Below are 6,792 nucleotides of genomic sequence, written 5' to 3' on the forward strand. Positions count from 1 at the left end.
GGGGGAGAGGGGACAGGCCCTTCGCCTGATTGGCCCGGCGGCGCGCGAGCCCCGCGCACGGCTATAATTGGGCTTGTGCGCGCGGGGTGCCCCCCACAGCGCCCCGCGGAGCGGCGGCGGCAGCGGGCGCGGCCCCGCCCCTCCCCTCCCCCGCCTCCCCCCGCCGCCCTGCAGCGCGCGTGACCAGGGGGGAGCGGGGGGAGGGGGAGGGGGAGGGGCGGTTAGTACCGGCCGGCAGACCGGCTGCGGGGGGCGGGGCGGGGCGGCTCGGCTGGGAGCGCCGGGCCGGGCCGGGCCGGGCGTCTGCGGGAGCGCAGCCTCCGCGGCGGAAGGAGCTTGCGGAGCAGCCGGTAAGAGCCCTCCGCCCTGGGGCGGCCTGGAAGGGCCCCTCGGCACCCACCCACCCAGCCGGGCGGGCGGCAAGGCCTTCCCGCTCCCTGCGGGGCACCCGCTCATCCCGCGCGTCGCCTCCCCTTCCCTCAGGCGGGTGTGTGGCAGTCCGGTGCTCAGCCTGCCTCTGCTCGGTGCAGGCTGAAGTTTAGGATAACCAACACCGTTACAAGTTACCTGCACTGCCATAGACCCGGCTGCAATCACAGAGCATCGTTTTACTACAAATTGCAACAAAAACACTCGTATTATTACTTACGGTTTCTCATCATTCACCTTTCAACTACAACCTCCTTTAACAAAAGCGAGTTTTACCACTATCCTGCAATTGAAGAACTACTGTTTAAATATCATTTGTCTCATCATACATTTCATATTATATGTAATACCATGTGTTACACAGAAGTTGTTTAAAAGTAGGTCTGCAAAACCTATCCATAATTTTTCTTTTTGTAATTTAGTACCTGGTGGACTATTCAGCTCTTGACTGGGAATCTTGAACTGGGACATAATACTTACACTTCATAGTATTTACACATTCTTAACTTGAACATGTGTTTGGGCTGTATCATGCTAGAAAAACAGCTTGGATACCTTGTCAACAATGTCTCTTCAACTATGTGATGAACCCATTCCCACTCAAATGCAATTAGAATTTTACTTCCGATGTAAATTAAACTATTTTAGTTGAAGCAGTTGAATGGTGAATGCACGGAAAGGGAGAAGATTTCTGGACAAAATAACAGTTCAACTACATAAGTCCACATATACATCCTCTTCAGAAAAGTCCCCTTATAATTATCATAGTGTCCTTGCCATTAGCAAAACCACTCATTATTAAACAAGAACACCAGCAATTTGGATAACTGAAACTAATTGGAGCAGTTCCTACTTTATCACGTCAGGGTATGGTGTTTTACAGATAGGCTGTCCTGTATTCTTATTGAACTTGATGAAAAAGAGAAACATGTAAAAAAACGTGTTCTCCAACGCAGGAGAAAACCAGCAAAGCCAGAAATCCCAAAAAAAGCCCAAATCCTTATCACTAATCTCATCTGCGTGTTTTGGCACTTCCATTAGAGCTGCTCTTACTTGCTGGCTTCTGTGTTTGCCATGGGAGCGTGTCCTGTATCTCTTGTTCCACCCTGCTTCTGTGGATCAGGAATTACCTTTTTGAGAGTTTGATGTCTTCTAGTGTTTAGAATACTGAAGGGTCAAGTGTTGAGAAGCACAAGATGATGGATGTCTGAAGGAACTCTGAGGGTTTTTGCTTTTTTTTTTCCCTTGGTAGGCTCAGAAATAGAGACATAACAGTCGTTATACCTTGTTTGATATCTGCTGTTGGAAAAGAGATTTGACAGGAAACTTTGACAGGAAGAGTGGCCCAAACTAGTATTTAACACCAGGGAGATGCAAGACATTTCTGATACACCAGAAAGAACCATGCTGTATGACCAAAAAGAAACTTTATTGTTTTTTTCTAAATGCTATTTTTGTAATACCACCTTCATGAGAAAAGGTTCAGCTTAAATCTAATTATGAAGTTTATACTATTTTTAAAAGATTTAAGAATTTTAAGGATCCTTTTAAGTGGGCAGAGAGACAGAGTCAATCTTAGATGAGGCAAGCATATCCCTGTTTAAAAGTAGGCTATTTTTTACACAATATGTTCCGCTGTGTTCCTACAGGTGACTGAATAGGGCAACTAGTTTAGTATGTTTCTTTGGCAGCCAAAGGTATGCTGAGTAAAGCAAAAATAAAACCATTGTATTCCTATTTATAAATGAGTTTTGAATAATACTTGTCATTGAAATAGCTCAAAATCGTAAAGTCTCTCATTTAGGCTGGGAGAGGTGATCTACAAGCACAGGTGATGATTAAGTTGCTAGTTACATATCTGCAAATGATGCAGCTAGGAACTAAGGGCAGATTTACTATTTCACACTGAAGTGGATTAATCAGGAGCTACAATTTAAAATTAAGAGAATTTTCTTATATTTCATATAGCACCAGTGAACTGGGTGTTGCTGGCATAGCAATAATTAAAGTATGTGGCTGTAAAGCCGTTGTGCTAAGGCTTAGACTTGTTACACCTTCATAAGATTTTGGTGGGCCTGTAAACCCAAAAAAGGTTGAAACCTCAGTCCATACTTGCTTATAGCCAGTTTTGAAATCCAGCTGCTCTGTTCGTACCCTGTCCCGCTTCCAAAACAACACAGGCTGTATTGATTTAACTGCTAAGGAAGAACGGGATAGCACTAAACCACCTAGATACCACCCCCAGCTTGTGGGGAGGATCACAGCTCGAGGAAGGCTGCGTCTTCTGCTTCTCCGGGGGGCTGGTGCAGTCCTTGCCCAACCACCTCCCCCTGCCAGCCCCGGGGTGCTGTGCCAGCGGTGACACAGGCCTCCCGAGGGCCTGCAGCCTGCTTCCTCTTGAGGCGAAATCTACGAAAGGATCCTCAGAGCCCCCAGGGGAGCCCACAGTACTGTAGGAGCTCGGATGACTGCCCCATCCCCTCTTTCATTTATGTCTGTCAGCCTGTCCTTACCAGCAGTGACAGACAAAGCGGGGCTGGTTTGTGTTCAGGTTACACACATACCTACTGTGCTGCAAAACACAAAGCAGCTCTCATCCAACCCCCTCCAAAAAGTTTATAATCCAAAGTGTGTTTTTTTAACTTATTGGCTTTTCAGTGAGAAAAAGGATCCTTTCTACCTTACTAATTCTTGACATTAGAAGCAAAAATGGGACTGGAGAAGATTTTATTTAATGCTATTTTTTTCTTGCTCATATTGTGTGAGAAACTTTAAGTTTCTATGGAGCTGAAACATAGCTGCTGTTGTTAAATATTTCTTCTCTTTAACAATGTTTGCCCTTATCTTTAATAGACACATAAATGTCAGTAAACTGTCCCTGGCACCCGAAGCTAAGCACAGACCTGGGGTAAATCGAAGGACTGGGAGTTCAGACCAGGTTTCTGGCTTTTTGCATAATGTCAGCTCATTGTACAATTCTTTATAGCGTTGGGTGTGGGGAAAAAACCGAATACAAATAAAAAGTTATTTTGGGAAGAGTCAGCGGGAGGGTGTAGTCAGAAGCACGGCTTCTTTGAGTGAACCAGTGCCAGAAACTTCTACGGGCACAATAGACGGGGTCCATCAAGGACAGGCAAAGTGGCTGGATACTTCTTTCAGCAGCAGTGCCAGCTAGTCATAGCTTCAGCTGGCCATGAAATTGGACCTGAATCTGTTACGTCAAGCAGGACCTCACAGGTCTGTAACATAGGTATGATTCCAGATCTGCAAAGCTTATGGGGTCTTAAATCCAATCTGTTTCCAATCCACACAGGAATCTCCGTGAAGTGTATGTACACGTGTATGTCAGGGAAAGGGACAGGAACTTGGGCAGGCAAATAGGACTGGTAAACCACTAAGTTACTATCCTGTCCATATCCTGTGGAAGCTATGCGATAGAGATACTGTTCAGGAGGCAAAAGTACATACTCAGGGCTTTGACAAGCAGACACACAGAACCTGGGGCAGCATACAGAATTTGGCGGGGAGGGGAGAAGACACAAGCAGAAAACAGTTTTCTCATTGCTTCATCACAGCACAATTCCTGTTTGCTCTCACAATACAGAACTCCCTTTTCTGTGGGAAATGGCATATTCCAAAACTACTATTTTAAAGTATTCATTGGGATCGCAACCCCTGAGCTTAGTTCAGTTTAATAACAGAGGAAATGCAATATTGCAACTGTTCTGCCTAATATAAGTTGGAAGTCAGGCTGAAGAAACAAGAGAAAGTTACTGCAAATTGATCTTCATAGTGAACCCGAGCATGTGACATTTACTTAAAATAGTTACATGCATTAAATTCTTGCAGTAGGGAATTACTGCCTCGACCTTACCCTCACATGTCCCTGGGCAGCTCAGTAAATATCTCCTTTTGTGGCCTATGGGTATATGCAAGTGCATCTTTCTAGAAATGCAGAACATGAGTTTAAGAACACTAACAGGAGAACCAGAAGACCCTCTGTACCTTCAAATGATAGTTGCTCTTAGGAACATTTGAATACATATAGTTATGTAAAATATTACAAGCAGACCTGTTCAGCAAACTTCTGCAAGCTAAGCAATACAAAGAAAAGACAGACAGATGTATAGATCAATTGATCGATCAAACATACATATTCACACAAACACACAACCTTGACTTTATTTTCTTTAAGACAATCCTCAAAAAGCTGTAATGTGAACTACCAGCTTTCATAAGGGGAATGATTTGTGAGTAGCGAATATGAGTTTTGCCATCATGCATTTACCGCCCTTTTTGTAAATAATTTATACATTTCACCTTATCAGAAGTTCTCAAGTTCACTCAACTTTGCTTATTGCAAAGGCTTCTGAGGAGATTAGAAACTTAGCAGTTGTACAGAAAAACTGCATGATAGTAAATAAGCAATATAAGATTACATATTACACTGTGTTATGAAATATCATTAATGTGTTGTATGATTAAACAATCATGGACTTTGAACTTAGGTTGTGTGGCCAGCCTTGGTGTTTTACTTAGGTTTGTGCTTACTACTACTAAAAGTTGAGAGAATAAAAAATTAGCTCATTCACAACACCCGACTGTAAGAGTGTGTTTCCAGGGCTTTGCATGTGGACCGAATCAATCCCATTCAGTTATGACGTATACTGTAGACAGTGATGTTGAAATATGTATATACTCCATCAACAGAACTGGGGAAAAAAGTTCCTAGTTTCCAAAGGAAATGCAGAAGCTGCATAAGGACAGTTATTGCAGAACAGCTAAACAATTTCTGTTTACATTCCCACCTAGGTCATGTTTCATAAACCTCTGATCATTCCCTCTTACTCTCGAGGAGTTTGTCCATGTCTTTGTTGAACTGCAGAGTCCCAAAATGAACTCCACCATCACATACTCCATCAGTAGCTTTGACTGTGCCAAGTAAAGTGAAATGATTGCTTTCCAGGTTTTATATGCAATGCCACTTTTAATGGCCTACAATTAGATTTACTTCCTCTGCAGCAGCATGTTGCTACTGACAGACATTTAGCTTTGATTTGCTATCCACATGTGATCCCTTTCTGATTATTTTGGCTATTTTGAATTCATATACTTGATTTCGAATTGCAATATGTAGTATTTTTTGCTTTTTATTATTAAAGTTCACCTCCTTGATCTTAGATTATTTCTTGTATGGATCAATATAAGATGATTCTGAATTCCTTCTTCCACCTGCTAGCGGTTTTGGCCAGTTTGGTGTCTATTTTAGAAACAGAGCTTCCGTTCCCTCATTCAAGCCCTTACTAAAATATTGAATAGACTTGATCTGCCTGAAGTGCTGTCATCCGATTAAGCCCCCATCTTGTGGCAAGTATACATATATATGCTTTATTCTGATACCTAGCAATTCATCTGTTGGTCCTGGGCCAGTTACCCTCATAAGATGAAACGCAGATCAAGCAATTTGGCAAATGTAGCAGAGCATCCGAATTCCAGTGGGACCAGCCCTCAGAAAGAAACCAGTATCTGTGAGAAGCAAGTTTTCAGGAAACAGTAACATGATGATTGCATTTTGACCGTCCAAGCAGTATACTGGAAATGTCATCATCTTTTGGTGTCTCAAATGGTAAGAAAACAGCTTGTAGCCAGATCCTGGAAGAGTCCCATTAATTCTCTCCTCTGGCCTGAAGATAACAGAGAAGCACTGAAGTGCTTGTACCTTCATATACATGGTAGCTTCTTACTCTTGTGTGAAGGCCTCTAGAAGACATTGTCCCTTATGAACTGGCCTGAAAAGCACGGAGGGAGGGAACCACTACGTCTGCACGGATAAACCCGGATGGTGTGAAAAGATGTGCATCAGCATGGGGACAATGCTTCGGCGGGAGTGGAGCTGGCTGCACCCCACCAGCACATCTGGCCCGGCACCGCAAATGGCTCAGTCCCCTCCCGAGCCTTGTCCTGCTCTCCCGACACCCGGCGGCCGCTTCTCCTCAGACCAGCGCCGCAAGCAGCGCCAGCCGTCCCTTCTCCTGCGGCACCGGGGGATGCTCCGGCACCCATCCCGCTGTCAGCCGTCCACCGGGCTGTCAGGGCCGCTCCAGGGCCATCCCGGGCCTCGCCCTGCGGTCTGACCTCCCCTCAGCCCACGGCTCATCGCCAGCCGCGCCCGCTGCCGCCTCACCCTGTCCAGGGCGGACCGTTACCGGGCACCTCAGCACCCGCCCCCCAGTGCCCGCCTCCGTGCCGCTCAGCCGCGTTCTCATTCGCTGGCCGTGCCATCCATCACGAGGCGGGAGGGGCTTGGGCCCTGGCCCGAGGGACTGCCCAACCGACAGAGTGGCGGCTGCTCGCCGCCGGTAC

Source organism: Calonectris borealis, chromosome 6, assembly GCF_964195595.1.
Source record: "Calonectris borealis chromosome 6, bCalBor7.hap1.2, whole genome shotgun sequence".
In the NCBI taxonomy this organism is placed as follows: domain Eukaryota; kingdom Metazoa; phylum Chordata; class Aves; order Procellariiformes; family Procellariidae; genus Calonectris; species Calonectris borealis.